The sequence below is a fragment of the Arachis stenosperma genome, chromosome 2, assembly GCF_014773155.1.
Source record: "Arachis stenosperma cultivar V10309 chromosome 2, arast.V10309.gnm1.PFL2, whole genome shotgun sequence".
Lineage (NCBI taxonomy): Eukaryota > Viridiplantae > Streptophyta > Magnoliopsida > Fabales > Fabaceae > Arachis > Arachis stenosperma.
The window spans coordinates 58,198,248-58,219,184 of NC_080378.1; the positions used below are offsets into that span (position 1 = coordinate 58,198,248).

Sequence of the window (20,937 nt, forward strand, 5' to 3'; positions counted from 1 at the left end):
AACTTTGAGTGGTTTTGATTAGATCAGAGACCATGGTTGCTAAGTCAGAGGGGTTCTGCTTAGAATTCTCTGTCTGTTGCTGAGAAGATGATGGAAAAGGCTTGCCATTGCCAAACCTGTTTCTTCCACCATTATTGTTGTTGAAACCTTGTTGAGGTCTCTGTTGATCCTTTCATGAGAAATTTGGATGATTTCTCCATGAAGAATTATAGGTGTTTCCATAAGGTTCTCCCATGTAATTCACCTCTTCCATTGAAGGGTTCTCAGGATCATAGGCTTCTTCTTCAGATGAAGCATCCTTAGTACTGCTTGGTGCATTTTGCATTCCAGACAGACTTTGAGAAATCAGATTGACTTGTTGAGTCAATATCTTGTTCTGAGCCATAATGGCATTCAGAGTATCAATCTCAAAAACTCCTTTCTTCTGATTAGTCCCATTGTTCACAGGATTCCTTTCAGAAGTGTACATGAATTGGTTATTTGCAACCATTTCAATCAGCTCTTGTGCTTCTGTAGGCGTCTTCTTCAAATGAAGAGATCCTCCAGCAGAGCTATCCAAAGACATCTTGGACAGTTCAGAGAGACCATCATAGAAAATACCTATGACGCTCCATTCAGAAAGCATGTCAGGAGGACATTTTCTGATCAATTGTTTGTATCTTTCCCAAGCTTCATAGAGGGATTCTCCATCCTTCTGTCTGAAGGTTTGGACTTCCACTCTAAGCTTACTCAATTTTTGAGGTGGAAAGAACTTTGCCAAGAAGGCATTGACTAGCTTTTCCCATGAGTCCAGGCTTTCTTTAGGTTGTGAGTCCAACCATGTCCTAGCTCTGTCCCTTACAGCAAAAGGGAATAGCATAAGTCTGTAGACCTCAGGGTCAACCCCATTAGTCTTGACAGTGTCACAGATTTGCAAGAACTCAGCCAAAAATTGATGAGGATCTTCCAATGGAAGTCCATGGAACTTGCAATTCTGTTGCATTAGAGAAACTAATTGAGGCTTAAGCTCAAAGTTGTTTGCTCCAATAGCAGGGATAGAGATGCTTTTCCCATAGAAGTCGGGAGTAGGTGCAGTAAAGTCACCCAACACCTTCCTTGCATTGTTTGCATTGTTGTTGTTTTCGGCTGCCATGTGTTCTTCTTCTTTGAAGATTTCTGTTAGGTCCTCTGCAGAGAGTTGTGCCTTAGCTTCTCTTAGCTTTCGCTTCAGGGTCCTTTCAGGTTCAGGATCAGCTTCAACAAGAATGCCTTTGTCTTTGTTCCTGCTCATGTGAAAGAGAAGAGAACAAGAAAGTGTGGAATCCTCTATGTCACAGTATAGAGATTCCTTGAGGTGTCAGAGGAACAGAAAAATAGAAGGAAGAGGTAGAAGAATTCAAACTTAATCAGATAGAGTTCGAATTGTGCATTGAGGAGGAGTGGTACTCCATAAATAGAAGGATGTGAGAAGAGGGGAAGAGCTTTTTCGAAAATTAAGTTAAGAAGATTTTAAAAAAAAAATTTTGAAAAACTTTAATTGATTTTCGAAAATCAAGAGTGGGAAAGAAATCAAGTAATTTTTGAAAAAGACTTTGAAATTATAAATCAAAAAGATATGATTGAAAACTGTTTTGAAAAAGATGTGATTAAAAAGATATGATTGAGAAGATATGATTTGAAAACAATTTTAAAAAGATTTGATTTTAAAAATTAATGACTTGCCTAACAAGAAAAGATATGATTCAAACATTAAACCTTTCTCAACAGAAAAGGCAACATACTTGAAATGTTCAATCAAATCATTAATTGTTAGCAAGTATCTTTGAAAAAGGAAAGAAATTGATTTTGAAAACATTTGATTGAAAAGATATGATTTGAAAAAGATTTGATTTTGAAAAACTTTGAAAACTTGAAAAAAAATTGATTTGAAAACAAAATCCTCCCCCTTGTGCCATCCTGGCGTTAAACGCCCAGAATGGTGCACATTCTGGCGTTTAACGCCCAATGCACTACCTTTTTGGGCGTTAAATGCCCAACCAGGCACCCTGGCTGGCGTTTAAACGCCAGTCTGTCCTTCTTCACTGGGCGTTTTGAACGCCCAGCTTTTTCTGTGTAATTCCTCTGCTGCATGTTCTGAATCTTCAGTTCCCTGTACTATTGACTTGAAAATAGAACCAAGATCAAATAAACAATGCATGCAAGACACCAAACTTAAAATTAGACACTAGACTCAAACAAGAAACATAAAATATTTTTGGTTTTTATGATTTTAAAATTTTTTTGTGCTTTTTCGAAAATTAAGTAGAAAAAGAAAATAAAGGTATCAAAATTCTTAATGAGAATTCCAGGAATCATGCAATGTTAGTCTAAAGCTTTAGTCTAAAGGAATTAGACATGGATAGCCAAGCTTCAGCAGGACATTGCATTTAAGAGCTAAATTTATGATAATCAATCAGCTTTGGTGATGGTAAGATCATCACCTTGAAACATTAGAATTCACTCTTAAGAATTCTGAAAAATACCTAATCGAAGCAACAAGATGAACCGTCAGTTGTCCATACTCGAACAATCCCCGGCAACGGCGCCAAAAACTTGGTGTACGGAATTGTGATCATCAATGCGCCATCAACATGGTACGCACATTGCAATCTCAACTCTTCATCACAACTCCGCACAACTAACCAGCAAGTGCACTGGGTCGTCCAAGTAATAAACCTTACGCGAGTAAGGGTCGATCCCACGGAGATTGTTGGTATGAAGCAAGCTATGGTCACCTTGTAAATCTTAGTCAGGCAGACTCAAATGGGTATGGGTGATATATGAATAAAACATAAAGATAAAGATAGAGATACTTATGTAATTCATTGGTGGGAATTTCAGATAAGCGCATGAAGATGCTGTGTCCCTTCCGTCTCTCTGCTTTCCTACTGTCTTCATCCAATCCTTCTTCCTCCTTTCCATGGCAAGCTTATGCAAGGGTTTCACCGTTGTCAGTGGCTACCTCCCATCCTCTCAGTGGAAATGTTCAACGCACCCTGTCATGGCACGGCTATCCATCTGTCGGTTCTCGATCAGGCCGGAATAGAATCCATTGATTCTTTTGCGTCTGTCACTAACGCCCCGCCCTCACGAGTTTGAAGCACGTCACAGTCATTCAATCATTGAATCCTACTCAGAATACCACAGACAAGGTTAGACCTTCCGGATTCTCTTGAATGCCGCCATCAGTTCTTGCCTATACCACGAAGATTCCGGTTAAAGAACCCAAGAGATAAACATTAGAGCCTTGTTTGCTTGTAGAACAGAAGTGGTTGTCAGGCACTCGTTCATAGGTGAGAATGATGATGAGTGTCACATAATCATCACATTCATCATGTTCTTGGGTGCAAATGAATATCTTAGAACAAGAACAAGCGGAATTGAATTGAAGAACAATAGTAATTGCATTAATACTCGAGGTACAGCAGAGCTCCACACCTTAATCTATGGTGTGTAGAAACTCCACCGTTGAAAATACATAAGAACAAGGTCTAGGCATGGCCGAATGGCCAGTCTCCCAAAGAGGGTTCAATCATAAAAACATGATCAAAAGATCCTCAGATTGAAAGATACAATAGTAAAGGGTCCTATTTATAGAAAACTAGTAGCCTAAGGTTTACAAAGATGAGTAAATGACATAAAAATCCACTTCCGGGCCCACTTGGTGTGTGCTTGGGCTGAGCAATGAAGCATTTTCGTGTAGAGACTCTTCTTGGAGTTAAACGCCAGCTTTGGTGCCAGTTTGGGCGTTTAACTCCCATTCTTGTGCCAGTTCCGGCGTTTAACGCTGGGAATTCTGAGGGTGACTTTGAACGCCCGTTTGGGCCATCAAATCTTGGGCAAAGTATGAACTATCATATATTGCGGGAAAGCCCAGGATGTCTACTTTCCAACGCCGTTGAAAGCGCTCCAATTGGGCTTTTGTAGCTCCAGAAAATTCACTTCGAGTGCAGGGAGGTCAGAATCCAACAGCATCTGCAGTCCTTTTCAGTCTCTGAATCAGATTTTTGCTCAGGTCCCTCAATTTCAGCCAGAAAATACCTGAAATCACAGAAAAACACACAAACTCATAGTAAAGTCCAGAAAAGTGAATTTTAACTAAAAACTAATAAAAATATACTAAAAACTAACTAAATCCTACTGAAAACATACTAAAAACAATGCCAAAAAGCGTATAAATTATCCGCTCATCACCAACCAAACCCATTTCTCCTCAAATCCAAAGCAAGCAAAGCCCACATCATCACTCAAAGGCACATGGATCAATTAAATTAGGATTTTCATTTTTGTAATTTGTTTTAATTTCATTTTCATTTTTTATTTTGTAAAGCCTATATAAAGGCATCAATAGAGCTCCATTAAAAAAGAGGTTGGCTCCATTAGGGAGTAGTAGATAGCTCTCTCTTTTAATTTTCTTTTCTGCTTAAATTTTGGATCAAGAATTGAAGGAATTCTGTTTCAATTCTCCATCTGAAATTCATTTGTGTTCTTCTGCATAATTGAGGAAATTGAGAAATTGGATCTGAAGTTTCTTTTACTGCTTTCATCTTTCTTCTCTTCTGCAAGTTGTCTTCTACTTTGATCAAGGAAGGAATTGAGATCTAGACTTGTTTTCTAGTCTCTATGATTTCCTGAGATTTTAAATTTTATTCTGCACTTAAGCTGAACTTAATTTCTGTTTGCTCCTTCAAGAAATTTTGCCTTGTTGTTTACATCTGCTGCTTTTATTTCATCTGCATTTTTTCCTTTCTGTTTCTATTGCTTCTAATTTACTTTCAAGCACTTTAATCTCCCTGCAATTGTTCTAAGCTTGGATCTACTGCTTTCATTTAATTTCCAGCACCCCAGCCCCCTTTACATTTGATGCAATTTAGAATTCTTGCAATTTAAGTTTCAGCTATTTTACTTTCTTGTTCTTTAAGTTACTTGTAATTTTACTTTCTGCACTTTAATTTTCCTTGCTATTTACTTTCTGTTGGCTACACTTCATCCAAATTCACTTCAATGTTAGCTTGACTAAACTAATCACCCACTAAAATTGCTTGATCCATCAATCCCTGTGGGATCGACCTCACTCTAAGTGAGTTATTACTACTTGATGCGACCCGGTACACTTGCCGGTTAGATCTATGTGTTTGGAAAATTCGTTTTCCGCAAAAACACCATCAGCTAGCAGCACAAGCCCTACCACGCGAACGCGTCGTTCTTTAAACAAGGCCATCCACGCGATCACATCCACCACGCGATCGCGTGACCCAAAGTTTTAGCAAAATGAGCTTTTCACCAGAGAGTTGTGCGGCCGCGCGGCTGCCCTCGCGCTGAAGGCACGAAACACTTCACGCGCTCGCGTCGCCGGCGCCGCACAGCTTATCGAAATCAGCCAAATATCTTATCTTTTCTTTCCCAAATCCTAATTCTTCTTTCCCTTCTTATTTCTTTCTTCCTCCTTCTTACTTTCTTTCTCTTTTCCATTGGTGTTAAAATTCTATTCTTCAACTATTGCATGTTTTCTTGAATTATTCTGGTGCTTCATGACTTGTTTTATTCTAATTGGGTATTATTATTCATAAGTCAATGCTCATTTTTATAATACTGATATTCCTTTTGCATTGATATACACTTACACTATCTTGCATTACCCACACTCTCTTATCGTTTGATATGCCATTTGCTTCCACTATTTTCTCACTTGCATGCTGTAGCTACCATGTAATTGAGACATTTAATTATTTGGCATTAACACCCATATTTTATTTATGTTTTTATCTTTATTTTTGGGTTACTTTCCTTTCTTTTCCTCTTCTTTCAAGATGGCCACCGAGAGGGGAAAGGGAAGAACTTCTATATGGGGAGACAAACAAGTCCATCTGCACAATCCTTGGAGAAAAGCATCAGTTGAAGTAACCCGTCCACTTGCACATCTTAGCATGCACCGAGGACGGTGCAATCATTAAGTGTGGGGAGGTCGATACCGATCTTCACGGGTTAGTTATTCTCTTCTCAACACCAATATTCTATTTTCTTTGTTTGTTCATTATTGCATTGCATAATAGATTGCATGTGTAGTTGATTGTTTGCATTTAAATACTACTTAGTTGAAAAATAATAAGTTTCTTTTTAAGATCCTATTTTTGAATAATTTCACTAATTTAAATTAAAAACTAAAATTTTTCATGTGTTAAATTTGTTTGAAGTTGTATTTGGAACATGATTTTTGAGCCAAAGAACACACAACCTGTGAGGTTTGAGCTTATTTATATGGTTACATTATTTAACCATAAATTTTTATTCTTGTGTGTTTTCTTCTCTATGATTGTAATCTTTATTTTGTTCCAATCTATATGTCCAATAGTTAGTGTATTTACATGCTTGCATATGATTGAGGCCATTACTTATTTTTGCTCACTTATCCCAAATAAGCCTACCCTTTTATGTCACCCTTGTTAGCCACTTCGAGCTTTTTAATCCCCTTCTGTTCTATAACCACATCACTAGCCTTAAGCAGAAAAATAAATTAAATATCCCAATTGAATCTTTGGTTAGCTTAAGATAGAGGTTGTGCATCAACTAAGTGTGGGAAAACTGTGGGAGCATGGGTTAATAAGGGAATGTATCATGTCTCTAATTCTGAATATTGGAAATTTGGGTATCTACTCATGTAAAACAGAAAAATTAAAAATTCCATATGTATTGATATGTTATTTTAGTTTTTATGTCTCTATAAAAAAAGAAAAAAAAGAAAAAATATATATAATATAAATAAATAAATAAAGGGATAAAATTACCCCAATATTAAGTTAATAAAAGATCAATGCATATGTGACACAAATTAAAAGAAAAGTTGATACATGAGTATGTGATACAAAAGTGGGAATTATGGGTAGCTAGGCATGATTTTAGAAGTTATATAGAATGTATGTAAGTTAGGTGATAGCCCAGGTTACTCAAAGATTCAATTATTAGCTCACTTAGCCTTATATATATACCCTTACCTTTACCTTAGCCCCATTACAACCTTGAAAAAGACCTCATGATGTTTGTATGTATACATTAACTATTTGTTGATTGGATAGATGAAGAGCAAAGTTTAGAAAGCATGATTAGAGAAGAATAGACTGATTACCCTATACACCAGAGAGACTAGAGTGATATACACTACCAGTGAGGGTTCAATGCTTGATTCTATGTTCCCTGATTTCATTAGCTCTCTTCTTACAAGTTTACTTGATTTTTATTGTACAATTTGAATTAGTGGAATTTGGTTTGTATTTGTCTTGAAGAACTTTTTTGCTTTTAACCAAGTAACATTTTGCATGTAGTTGCATTTACATAGACAGGTTGCATTGCATACTCTCTATCATTCCTCTTCACTCCCTTATAGCTTCCCTTGAGCTTAGCATGAGGAAATGCTAATGTTTAAGTGTGGGGAGGTTGATAAACCACTATTTTATGGTTTATCTTGTGCTTAATTGAGTGGATTTTATCAATCTTTCATACACTTATTCATACTATTCGCATGTTTTACATTCTCCTTCCTGATTCTGTGCTATGACTGAAAACATGCTTCTTGGGTCTTAATTTAGCTAATCTTAATCCTCTCTTATTATCATTTGATGCCTTGATATGTGTGTTGAGTGATTTTAGAGATTACAGGGCAGGAATGGCTTAGAGGATGGAAAGGAAGCATGCAAAAGTGGAAGGAATACAAGAAGTAGAAGGAACTACAAAGCTGTCAGCCTGACCCTCTCGCACTAAAACGACTATAACTTGAGCTACAGAGGCCCAAATGACGTAGAGATAGGCGACGCGAACGCGCGCTCCACACAGACGTGTCGCATCTGCGAAAATCAGCGTGGCAGATTTCATAACCAGCAAATTCTGGGCTATTTCTGGCCCAGTTTCAAACCCAGAAAACACAAATCAAAGGCTGCAAAGTGGATGAATAAAGGGGGGACGACTCATAATTCACTTTTCATAATTTAGATGTTGTTTTTAGAGAGAGAGGTTCTCTCCTCTCTCTTAGGATTAGGATTAGGATTAGGATTTTTAGAATTTAGGAATATTTCTTCTTCATCTCAGGTTCAATGTTCTTCTATTTATTTTCTCTTTTATTTGTTTAATGACCATTCATGTTATGATTTTCTTAATATAATTTGAGGTATTTCAGACTCATGATTGCTTTTCCTTATTTTTAATTCAGATTATTTACTATTGGCTTTGGTTGATTAATTGGTAACACTTGAGTTGTCAAACTCAGTAGTGATTGAAATGGGCAGATTCTAATGGATCTAGATCGCTCTAAAGTTAGTCTTCCCACAAGGATTGACTAGGACTTGAGGATCAAGCTAATTAGTCCACTTGAACTTCCCTTGTTTAATAAAGGATAACTAAGTGGGATTAAAATCCAATTCTCATCACACCTGATAAGGATAACTAGGATAGGAATTCCGATTCTAATACCTTGCCAAGAGTTTATTTTATCATTACTATTTTTTTTTCTTATCATTTAACATACTTGTTCCTCACTTTCAAAACCCCCAATTTACAAGACTCATAACCAATAATAAGAACATACCTCCCTGCAATTCCTTGAGAAGATGACCCGAGGTTTAAATACTTCGGTTATCAATTTCAAAGGGGTTTGTTACTTGTGACAACCAAAACGTTTGTAAGAAAGGTTGATTGCTTGGTTTAGAAACTATACTTGCAACGAGAATTTATTATAACTTCCAGACCAACAATCTTCCGTTCTTCAGTGGGCATGCCTTAGCTTCGAGAGCGTTAGTGACACTTACCTTTGTCACTAACGCTCCAAACGCCCCTCCTTTCCACGTTAGAGTTCACGTTAAATAGGTTAACGTGGTAGTGAATGCCATCTCCAACGTTAGTGACAAAGGTGAGTGTCACTAACGTTGGCTCATCATGCTTAGCTCCACGTTAACTTTCACGTTAGTGGTCTTAACGTGACCACTAACGTGGGCAATGTTGGCTTAATCCAACGTTAGTGACAAAGGTGAGTGTCACTAACGTTGGAATTGTCTTTCCCTTCCACGTTAGAGTTCACGTTAACTAAGTTAACGTGACTCTTAACGTGGCTAATTGCCAATTTGTAGCGTTAGTGGTATTCACTTTTACCACTAACGCTGGAGCTTCACTTTTTCTCCACGTTAACTACCATGTTAACCTAGTTAACATGGCTATTAACGTGGGCTTATGATGGCTTCGCAGGAGTTATTGACGATCACCTTTTTTATTAACACTACAAGCTTGTCACTATTCCACGTTAGTGGTTACATTAATTAGGTTAACGTGACTGCTAACGTGGCTTCTTCTTGCTTCCTTTGTCCTAAAATCAAGCAAATAAAGTGTATCAAAGCTCTAGCCCAAGTCATGAGATTATGCATCATCAATTTGTCATTCAATCCTTGCATAATCCTTATGAAATCATATAAAATTCACAATAGTTGCTTGATCAAGGTATAAATGAAATTTCATCCAAAACTTGCTTATTTTCTAAGAAAATGCATGAAACTACCTTAAAACAGTAAAGAAAAGGTTAGTGAAACTGGCCTAGATGCCCTGGCATTAGGCAGCAGCCTGGCGTTTAAATGCCAGGAATGGCATACCGAGGGCGTTTAATGCCAAGGAGGTGCAGGGATGAAAAATCCTTGACACCTCAGGATCTGTGAACCCCACATGATCCCTACCTACACCAACTCATTCTCACTCCTCTTCACACCTTCCTATAACACCTTTCCCCAAACACCATTCACCTATCAAATCCTACCCTCTTCCCCGTAACCTCTTCACCACTCACATCCATACACTATTTCCCATCATACAACCCACCTAACCCTACCCACTCAAATTCAAACCATTTTCCTCCTAAACCCAACCCATATCACATGAATTCTCTCTCCCCCTTATCCTATAAATACCCCTCTGGTGCACGAAATTGTGATCATCAATGGCGCCATCAACATGGTACCCTCAATTGCAATCTCAACTCTTTATCACAACTTCGCACAACTAACCAGCAAGTGCACTGGGTCGTCCAAGTAATAAACCTTACGCGAGTAAGGGTTGATCCCATGGAGATTGTTGGTATGAAGCAAGCTATGGTCACCTTGTAAATCTCAGTCAGACAGATTCAAATGGTTATGAATGATATATAAATAAAGCGTAAAGATAGAGATACTTATGTAATTCATTGGTGAGAATTTCAGATAAGCGTATGGAGATGCTTTGTCCCTTCCATCTCTCTGCTTTCCTACTGTCTTCATCCAATCCTTCTTACTCCTTTCCATGGAAAGTGATGAGCGGATAATTTGTACGCTTTTTGGCATTGTTTTTAGTATGTTTTTAGTATGATCTAGTTAGTTTTTAGTATATTTTTATTAGTTTTTAGTTAAAATTCAGTTTTCTGGACTTTACTATGAGTTTGTGTGTTTTTCTGTGATTTCAGGTATTTTCTGGCTGAAATTGAGGGACCTGAGCAAAAATCTGATTCAGAGACTGAAAAGGACTGCAGATGCTGTTGGATTCTGACCTCCCTGTACTCGAAGTAGATTTTCTGGAGCTACAGAAGCCCAATTGGCGCGCTCTTAACGGCGTTGGAAAGTAGACATCCTGGGCTTTCCAGCAATATATGATAGTCCATACTTTGCCCAAGATTTGATGGCCCAAACCGGCGTTCAAATTCACCTTCAGATTTCCCAGCGTTAAACGCCGGAACTGGCACCAAAGTGGGAGTTAAACGCCCAAACTGGCACAAAAGCTGGCGTTTAACTCCAAGAAGAATCTCTACACGAAAATGCTTCATTGCTCAGCCCAAGCACAAACCAAGTCGGCCCGGAAGTGGATTTTTATGTCATTTACTCATCTTTGTAATCCTTAAGCTACTAGCTCCCTATAAATAGGACCTTTTACTATTGTATTTGACATAATTTTGATCTTTACATCTTTTGATCACTTTAGATCTCTAGATCATCTTTGGACATCTAGTTCTTAGATCATTTGGGGGCTGGCCTCACGGCCATGCCTAGACCTTGTTCTTATGTGTTTTCAACGGTGGAGTTTCTACACACCATAGATTAAGGTGTGGAGCTCTGCTGTACCTCGAATATTAATGCAATTACTATTGTTCTTCTATTCAATTCAGCTTGTTCTTGTTCCAAGATATCACTTGTTCTTCAACTTGATGAATGTGATGATCCGTGACACTCATCATCATTCTCACCTATGAACGTGTGACTGACAACCACCTCCGTTCTACCTTAGATTGAGTGAATATCTCTTGGATTCCTGATACACGATGCATGGTTGATCGCCTGACAACCGAGCGCTCGCCTGACAAACGAGCCAGCCATTCCGTGAGATCAAAGTCTTCGTGGTATAGGCAAGAACTGATGGCGGCATTCAAGAGAATCCGGAAGGTCTAACCTTGTCTGTGGTATTCTGACAAACCAAGTTCAGGCTTTCTTTAGGTTGTGAGTCCAACCATATTCTAGCTCTGTCTCTTACAGCAAAAAGGAATAGCATAAGTCTGTAAACCTCAGGGTCAACCCCATTAGTCTTGACAGTGTCACAGATTTGCAAGAACTCAGCTAAAAATTGATGAGGATCTTCCAATGGAAGTCCATGGAACTTGCAATTCTGTTGCATTAGAGAAACTAATTGAGGCTTAAGCTCAAAGTTGTTTGCTCCAATGGCAGGGATAGAGATGCTTCTCCCATAGAAGTCGGGAGTAGGTGCAGTAAAGTTACCCTGCACCTTCCTTGTATTGTTGGCATTGTTGTTGTTTTCGGCTGCCATGGGTTCTTCTTCTTTGAAGATTTCTGTTAGATCCTCTATAGAGAGTTGTGCTTTAGCTTCTCTTAGCTTTCGCTTCAAGGTCCTTTTAGGTTCAGGGTCAGCCTCAACAAGAATGCTTTGGTCTTTGCTCCTGCTTATATGAAAGAGAAGAAAACAAGAAAATATGGAATTCTCTATGTCACAGTATAGAGATTCCTTGAGGTGTCAGAGGAAAAGAAAAATAGAAGGAGGAGGTAGAAGAATTCAAACTTATCACCAAAGATAGAGTTCAAATTGTGCATTGAAGAGGAATGTTAGTCCATAAATAGAAGGATGTGAGAAGAGGGGAAGAAATTTTCGAAAATTAAGTAAAAGATTTTAAAAACATGTTGAAAAAAACTAATTGATTTTTGAAAACTAATAGTGGAAAAGAAATCAAGTGTTTTTTGAAAAAGATTTTGAAATTATAAATCAAAAAGATATGATTGAAAACTATTTTGAAAAAGATGTGATTAAAGAGATATGATTGAAAAGATATAGTTTTAAAAAGATATGATTGAGAAGATATGATTTGAAAAACAATTTAAAAAAAGATTTGATTTTGAAAACTAATGACTTGGCTAACAAGAAAGATATGATTCAGACATTAAACCTTTCTCAACAGAAAAGGCAACATATTCTGAGATGTTGAATCAAATCATTAATTGATAGCAAGTATTTTTGAAAATGGAAAGAAATTGATTTTGAAAATATATGATTGAAAAGATATGATTTGAAAAAGATTTGATTTTGAAAAAAATTTGAATTAAAAACAAAATCTTCCCTCTTGTGCCATCCTGGCGTTAAACGCCCAGAATGGATACCATTCTGGGCGTTTAACGCCCAAAACACTACCCTTTTGGGCGTTAAACGCCCAACCAGGCACCCTGGTTGGCGTTTAAACGCCAGTTTTCCTTCTTCACTGGGCGTTTTGAATGCCCAGCTTTTTCTGTGTAATTCCTCTACTGTATGTTCTGAATCTTCAATTCTCTGTATTATTGACTTGAAAAGACACAAATTAAAATTTTTTTTGAATTTTTAATAATGAGGGATAATCAAAATGCAACTAAAATCAAATAACAATGCATGCAAGACACCAAACTTAGAAGTTTGTATACTATTGACACTAACAAATTGAGAATGCACATGAGAAACAACAAAACACTCAAGACAAGAGAATTTAAAGATCAGAGCAAGGAAATCATCGAGAACATCTTGAAGATCACTTAAGACACATGAATGAATGCAAGAAGAACAGAAACATGCAATTGACACCAAACATAGCATGAGACACTAGAATCAACAAGAGACATACAATATTTTTGGTTTTTATGATTTTGTAATTTTTTTGGATTTTTCGAAAATTAAGTGGAAAAGAAAATAAAGATATCAAAATTCTTAATGAGAATTCCAGGAATCATGCAATGTTAGTCTAAAGCTTTAGTCTAAAGAAATTAGACATGGCTAGCCAAGCTTCAGCAGGACATTACATTCAAGAGCTAAATTGATGAGAATCAATCAGCTTTGGTGATGATAAGAACATCACCTTGAAATACTAGAATTCATTCTTAAGAACTCTGAAAAAATACCTAATCTAAGCAACAAGATGAACCGTCAGTTGTCCAAACTCAACAATCCCCGGCAACGGCGCCAAAAACTTGGTGCACAAAATTGTGATCATCAATGGCGCCATCAACATGGTACGCTCAATTGCAATCTCAACTCTTTATCACAACTTCGCACAACTAACCAGCAAGTGCACTGGGTCGTCCAAGTAATAAACCTTACACGAGTAAGGGTCAATCCCACGGAGATTGTTGGTGTGAAGCAAGCTATGGTCACCTTGTAAATCTCAGTCAGGCAGATTCAAATGGTTATGAATGATATATGAATAAAGCATAAAGATAGAGATACTTATGTAATTCATTGGTGAGAATTTCAGATAAGCGTATGGAGATGCTTTGTCCCTTCCGTCTCTCTGCTTTCCTACTGTCTTCATCCAATCCTTCTTACTCCTTTCCATGGCAAGCTGTATGTTGGGCATCACCGTTGTCAGTGGCTACAGTCCCGTCCTCTCAGTGAAAATGTTCAACGCGCTCTATCACAGCACGGCTAATCATCTGTCGGTTCTCAATCAAGTTGGAATAGAATCCAGTGATTCTTTTGCGTCTGTCACTAACACCCAGCCTTCAGGAGTTTGAAGCTCGTCACAGTCATTCAATCATTGAATCCTACACAGAATACCATAGACAAGGTTTAGACCTTTCGGATTCTCTTGAATGCCGCCATCAATTCTAGCTTATACCACGAAGATTTCGATTATAGGATCCAAGAGATATACATTCAAGCCTTGTTTGCTTGTAGAACGGAGGTGGTTGTCAGGCACTCTTTCATAAGTGAGAATGATGATAAGCGTCACATAATCATCACATTCATCATGTTCTTGGGTGCAAATGAATATCTTAGAACAACGATAAGCTGAATTAAATAGAAGAACAATAGTAATTGCATTAATACTCGAGGTATAGCAGAGCTCCACACCTTAATCTATGGTGTGTAGAAACTCCACCGTTGAAAATACATAAGAACACGGTTCAGGCATGGCCGAATGGCCAGCCTCCCAATGATCTAAGAGCTAGACGTCCAAAGATGATCCTAAGATCTAAAGTGATCAAAAGATGAAAATACAATAGAAAAATGTCCTATTTGTAGAGAACTAATAGCCTAGGGTTTACAGAAATGAGTAAATGACATAAAAATCCACTTCCGGACCCACTTGGTGTGTGCTTGGGCTGAGCATTGAAGCTTTCATGTGTAGAGACTTCTCTTGGAGTTAAACGCCAGCTTTTGGGCCAGTTTGGGCGTTTAGCTCCCATTCTAGTGCCAGTTCCGGCGTTTAACGCCGGGCAGTTTTGAACTGATTTGGAACACCGGTTTGGGCCATCAAATCTCAGGCAAAGTATGGACTATTATATATTTCTGGAAAGCCCAGGATGTCTACTTTTCAACGCAGTTGAGAGCACGCCAATTGAACTTCTGTACCTCCAGAAAATCCACTTCGAGTGCAGGGAGGTCAGAATCCAATAGCATCTGCAGTCCTTTTCAGCCTCTGAATCAGATTTTTGCTCAAGTCCCTTAATTTCAGCCAGAAAATACCTGAAATCACAGAAAAACACAGAAACTCATAGTAAAGTCCAGAAAAGTGAATTTTAACTAAAAACTAATAAAAATATACTAAAAACTAACTAAAACATACTAAAAACATACTAAAAACATACTAAAAATAATGCCAAAAAGCGTATAAATTATCCGCTCATCACCCTCCTTACCACCTTCAACTTCACACATCAGACACACCTTAGCCCCCTTGGCCAAATTCACCACACACCTCCATCTCCTCCATTTTTTCTTCTCCTAGTCCTTTCTTTCTTCTTTTGCTCGAGGACGAGCAAACCTTTTAAGTTTGGTGTTGGAAAAAGCTTTGCTTTTTATTTTCAATAACCATTAATGGCACCTAAGGCCGGAGAAATCTCTAGAAAGAGGAAAGGGAAGGCAATTACTTCCTCCTCCGAGTCATGGGAGTTGGAAACGTTCATCTCAAAGGTCCATGAAGACCACTTCTATGAAGTTGTGGCCTAGAAGAAGGAGATCCCCGAGGTCCCCTTCAAGCTCAAAAAGGGCGAATATCCGGAGATCTGACAAGACATTCAGAGAAGAGGTTGGGAAGCTCTCACCAACCCTATCCAACAAGTCAGATTCTTAATGGTTCAAGAGTTCTATGCTAATGCATGGATCACTAAGAACCATGATCAAAGTGTGAACCCGAATCCAAAGAATTGGCTCACAATGGTTCGAAGGAAATACTTAGATTTCAGTCTGGAAAATGTGAGGTTGGCATTCAACTTGCCAATGATACAAGGAGATCTTCATCCTTTCACAAGAAGGGTTAAATTTGATCAAAGGTTGGACCAAGTCATCATGGACGTCTGTGTAGAAGGAGCCCAATGGAAGAGAGACTCCAAAGGCAAGCCAGTTCAACTGAGAAGGCATGACCTCAAACCCATGGCTAGGGGATGGTTAGAGTTCATCCAACACTCTCTCATTCCTACTAGCAACCGATCCGAGGTAACTGTCGATCGGGCTATCATGATCCAAAGCATCATGATTGGAGAGGAAGTGGAAGTTCATCATATCATACCTCTAGAACTATACAAGGTGGCTGATAAGTCCTCCACTTTGGCAAGGTTAGTCTTTCCTCATCTCATCTGTCACCTATGCAATTTAGCCAGAATTGTCATAGAGGAAGACATCCTCATTGAAGAGGACAAGCCCATTACTAAAAAGAGGATGGAGCAAACAAGAGAGCCCACTCATGGACCTTAACAAGCGCATGAGGAAGTCCCTTGATGAGCGGATAATTTATACGCTTTTTGGCATTGTTTTTAGGTAGTTTTTAGTAAGTTCAAGCTACTTTTAGGGATGTTTTCATTAGTTTTTATGTTAAATTCACATTTCTGGACTTTACTATGAGTTTGTGTGTTTTTCTATAATTTCAGGTAATTTTTGGCTGAAATTGAGGGACTTGAGCAAAACTCTGAAAAAGGCTGACAAAAGGACTGCTGATGCTGTTGGAATCTGACCTCCCTGCACTAAAAATGGATTTTCTGGAGCTACAGAACTTTAAATGGCGCGCTCTCAACGGCGTTGAAAAGTAGACATCCAGGGCTTTCCAGCAATAGATAATAGTCCATACTTTATTCGGAAATTGACGACGTAACTTGGCGTTGAACACCAAGTACATGCTGCTGTCTGGAGTTAAACGCCAGAAAAACGTCATGATCCGGAGTTGAACGCCCAAAAGACGTCATAACTCGGAGTTCAACTCCAAGAGAAGCCTCAGCTCGTGGATTGATCAAGCTCAGCCCAAACATACACCAAGTGGGCCCCGAAAGTGGATTTATGCATCGATTACTTACTCATGTAAACCCTAGTAGCTAGTTTATTATAAATAGAACATTTAACTATTGTATTAGAGGTCTTTGATCATTCGGTCTTGTGACCACATGGGGGCTGGCCATTCGGCCATGCTTGAACCTTTTACTTATGTATTTTCAACGGTGGAGTTTCTGCACACCATAGATTAAGGGTGTGGAGCTCTGCTGTACCTCAAGTATTAATGCAATTCTATTTTCTTTTATTCAATTCTATCCTATTCTTATTCCAAGATATTCATTCGCACCCAAGAACATGATGAATGTGATGATTATGTGACGCTCATTATCATTCTCACTTATGAACGCGCGTGATTGACAACCACCTCCGTTCTACATGCAACCGAGCTTGAATGTGTATCTCTTAGATTCCCAACAATCTTCGTGGTATAAGCTAGATAGATGGCGCATTTATGAGGATCCGGAAAGTCTCACCTTGTTTGTGGTATTCCGAGTAGGATCCTGGGAATCCGGAAAGTCTAACCTTGTCTGTGGTATTCCGAGTAGGATTCCGGTAATGAATGACTGTGACGTGCTTCAGACTCGCAAGTGCTGGGCGTTAGTGACAGACGCAAAAGAATCAAGGGATTCTATTCCAGTAGGAGCGGGAACCAACCAGTGATTAGCCGTGCTGTGACAGAGCGCGTGAGCGTAGTTTTCACTGCGAGGATGGGATGTAGCCTTCGGCCAGGTGATGCCTCCAGACGATTAGCCATGCGAGTGACAGCCGCAGAGGACCATTTTCCCGAGAGGATTCAAAGTAGCCATCGTCGAACGGTGAACCCCTATACACAGCTTGCCATGGAAAGGAGTAAGAAGGATTGAGTTAAAGCAGTAGGAAAGTAGGCGTTCTTGAGCCATACAGTATCTCCATTCGCTTATCTGAAATTCCCACCAATGAATCTGCATAAGTATTCTATCCCTTTTAATATTTCATCTATTTTCTTATTTCTATTTTCGAAACCATAAACCAATTTAATCTGCCTAACTGAGATTTACAAGGTGACCATAGCTTGCTTCATACCAACAATCTCTGTGGGATCGACCCTTACTCACGTAAGGTTTATTACTTGGACGACCCAGTACACTTGCTGGTTAGTTGAACGGAGTTGTGTTCACTCGTGCCAATTTTAAATTCCATAATTTTACAAGGAGTGCAACTTAAAGAATAAGGATCACAATTTCGTCCACCAAGTTTTTGGCGCCGTTGCCGGGGATTGTTCGAGTATGGACAACTGACGGTTCATCTTGTTGCTCAGATCAGGTAATTTTCTTTTCAAAAATCTTTTTCAAAAATTTTTCTTTTTATTTTTCGTTTTTCCAAATTATATTTTCGAAAAAAAAAATTTAATAAAAATCCAAAAAAATTAGAAAATCATAAAAATCAAAAATATTTTGTGTTTCTTGTTTGAGTCTTGAGACAATTTTTAAGTTTGGTGTCAATTGCATGCTTTAAAAATTTTTTCTTGCATTCTTTTCGAAAATTCATGCATTCATGGTGTTCTTCATGATCTTCAAGTTGTTCTTGGTAAGTCTTCTTGTTTGATCTTGATGTTTTCTTATTTTGTGTTGTTTGTTGTTTTTCATGTGCATTTTTGCATTCATATTTTCCATGCATTAAAGATTTCTAAAGTTTGGTGTCTTGCATGTTTTCTTTGCATCAAAAAAAAATTTTTCAAAAATATGTTCTTGATGTTCATCATGATCTTCAAAATGTTCTTGGTGTTCATCTTGACATTCATAGCATTCTTGCATGCATTCATGGTTTTGATCTAAAAATTTCATGCATTGAGTATTTTTGTTGTTTTTCTCTCTCATAATTAAAAATTCAAAAAATCAAAAAAAAAATATCTTTTCCTTATTTCCCTCCAAAATTTCGAAATTTTGGGTTGACTTGGTCAAAAATTTTTCAAAATTAGTTGTTTCTCACAAGTCAAGTCAAAATTTCAATTTTAAAAATCTTATCTTTTCAAAATCTTTTTCAAAAATCGTATCTTTTCCAACTTTTCCTCTTTTTCGAAAATTTAAAAATCTTTTTCAAAATATTTTCAAAATCTTTTTCTTATCTTTTATATCATATTTTCAAAAATATGCTAACAATTAATGTGATTGATTCAAAAATTTGAAGTTTGTTACTTTCTTGTTAAGAAAGGTTCAATCTTTAAATTCTAGAATTTTATCTTGTAGTTTCTTGTTAGTTAAGCCATTTGAAAAATTAAATCTTTTTTCAAAATATCTTTTCTTAAAACTTTTATCTTATCTTTTTATCTTATCCTTCTCAAAATTTTTTATCTTTTTCAAAATTTGAATTCAAAATATCTTATCTAACTTCTTATCTTCTTATCTTTTTAAATTTTGATTTCAAATCTTTTTCAATCAACTAACTAACTTTTTGTTTGTTTCTTATCTTTTTCAAAACCACCTAACTAATTCTCCCTCTTCTATTTTCGAAAATATCTCCCTCTCTTTTCAAAAAAAATTCTTTTTAATTAATTAATTGTTTTAAATTTTAATTTCAATTACATTTATCTCTAATTTTCGAAAATCACTAACCCTTTTTTTAAATTTATTTTCGAAATTCTTTTTCTCTTTTCTTCGTCTATTTAATTATTTAACTACTAACACTTCTCTCCACCTCTCTTCATCCAAAAATCCGAATCCCCCTCTTCATTCTTCTACCCCTTCTTTTTCTACTAACATAAAGGAATCTCTATACTGTGACATAGAGGATTCCACTTTCTTTTCTTGTTTTCTTCTCTTTCATATGAGCAGGAACAAGGATAAAGGCACTCTTGTTGAAATTGATCCAGAACCTGAAAGGACTCTGAAGAGAAAATTAAGAGAAACTAAATTACAACAATCCAGAAACAACCTTTCAGAAATTTTTGAACAAGAGAAGGAGATGGCAGCCGAAAATAATAATAATAATGCAAGGAGAATGCTTGGTGACTTCACAAAGCCAACGTCCAAGTTTGATGGAAGAAGCATCTCCATTCCTGCCATTGGAGCCAATAACTTTGAGCTGAAACCTCAGCTAGTTGCTTTAATGCAACAAAACTGCAAGTTTTATGGACTTCCATCTGAAGATCCTTACCAGTTTTTAACTGAGTTCTTGCAGATCTGTGAGACTGTAAAGACGAATGGAGTTGATCCTGAAGTCTACAGACTCATGCTTTCCCTTTTGCGTAAGAGACAGAGCTAGAATATGGTTGGATTCACAACCTAAGGATAGCCTGGACTCATGGGATAAGCTAGTCACTGCCTTCTTGGATAAATTCTTTCCTCCTCAAAAGCTGAGCAAGTTGAGAGTGGATGTTTAAATCTTCAAACAAAAAGATGGTGAATCCCTCTATGAAGCTTGGGAAAGATACAAGCAGCTGACCAAAAGATGTTCATCTGACATGTTTTCAGAATGGACCATGTTAGATATATTCTATTATGGTCTCTCTGAATTTTCGAAAATGTCATTGGACCATTCTGCAGGTGGATCTATTCACCTGAAGAAAACGCCTGAAGAGGCTCAAGAGCTCATTGACATGGTTGCAAACAACCAATTCATGTACACTTCTGAGAGGAATTCCGTGAACAATGGGATACCTCAAAAGAAAGGAGTTCTTGAAATTGATACTCTGAATGCCATATTGGCTCAGAACAAAGTGTTGACAACAGGTCAACATGATCTCTCAAAATCTGAATGGATGGCAACATGCATCCAACAGTACTAGAGAGGCAGCTTCTGAAGAAGCTTATGATCCTGAGAACCCTGCCATGGCAGAGGTTAATTACATGGGTGAACCTTATGGAAACACCTATAACTCATCATGGAGAAATCATCCAAATTTCTCCTGGAAGGATCAACAAAAGCCTCAACAAGGCTTTAACATGGTGACGTAATAGGCTGGGCAATAGCAAGCCATATCCATCATCTTCTCAGCAACAGACAGAGAATTCTGAACAAAACACCTCTTAATTTAGCCAATATAGTCTCTGATCTGTCAAAGGCCACTTTCAGTTTCATGAGTGAAACAGATCCTCCATTAGAAATCTGGAGGCACAAGTGGGCCAACTGAGTAAGGAAGTCATTGAAACTCCTCCC

At 37.7% G+C, this 20,937-nt stretch overlaps 2 non-coding genes across 2 annotated transcripts; one reads left to right on the forward strand and one right to left on the reverse strand.

Annotated features, from left to right (window-relative positions):
- Nucleotides 1-619: 619 nt before the first annotated feature.
- Nucleotides 620-727, forward strand: LOC130963838 (small nucleolar RNA R71). Its single transcript, XR_009079956.1, has one exon. It is a non-coding gene; the product is annotated as a small nucleolar RNA R71 (small nucleolar RNA).
- Nucleotides 728-20,140: 19,413 nt separating this feature from the next.
- Nucleotides 20,141-20,244, reverse strand: LOC130965020 (small nucleolar RNA R71). Its single transcript, XR_009081079.1, has one exon. It is a non-coding gene; the product is annotated as a small nucleolar RNA R71 (small nucleolar RNA).
- Between the last annotated feature and the right edge of the window lie 693 nt (nucleotides 20,245-20,937).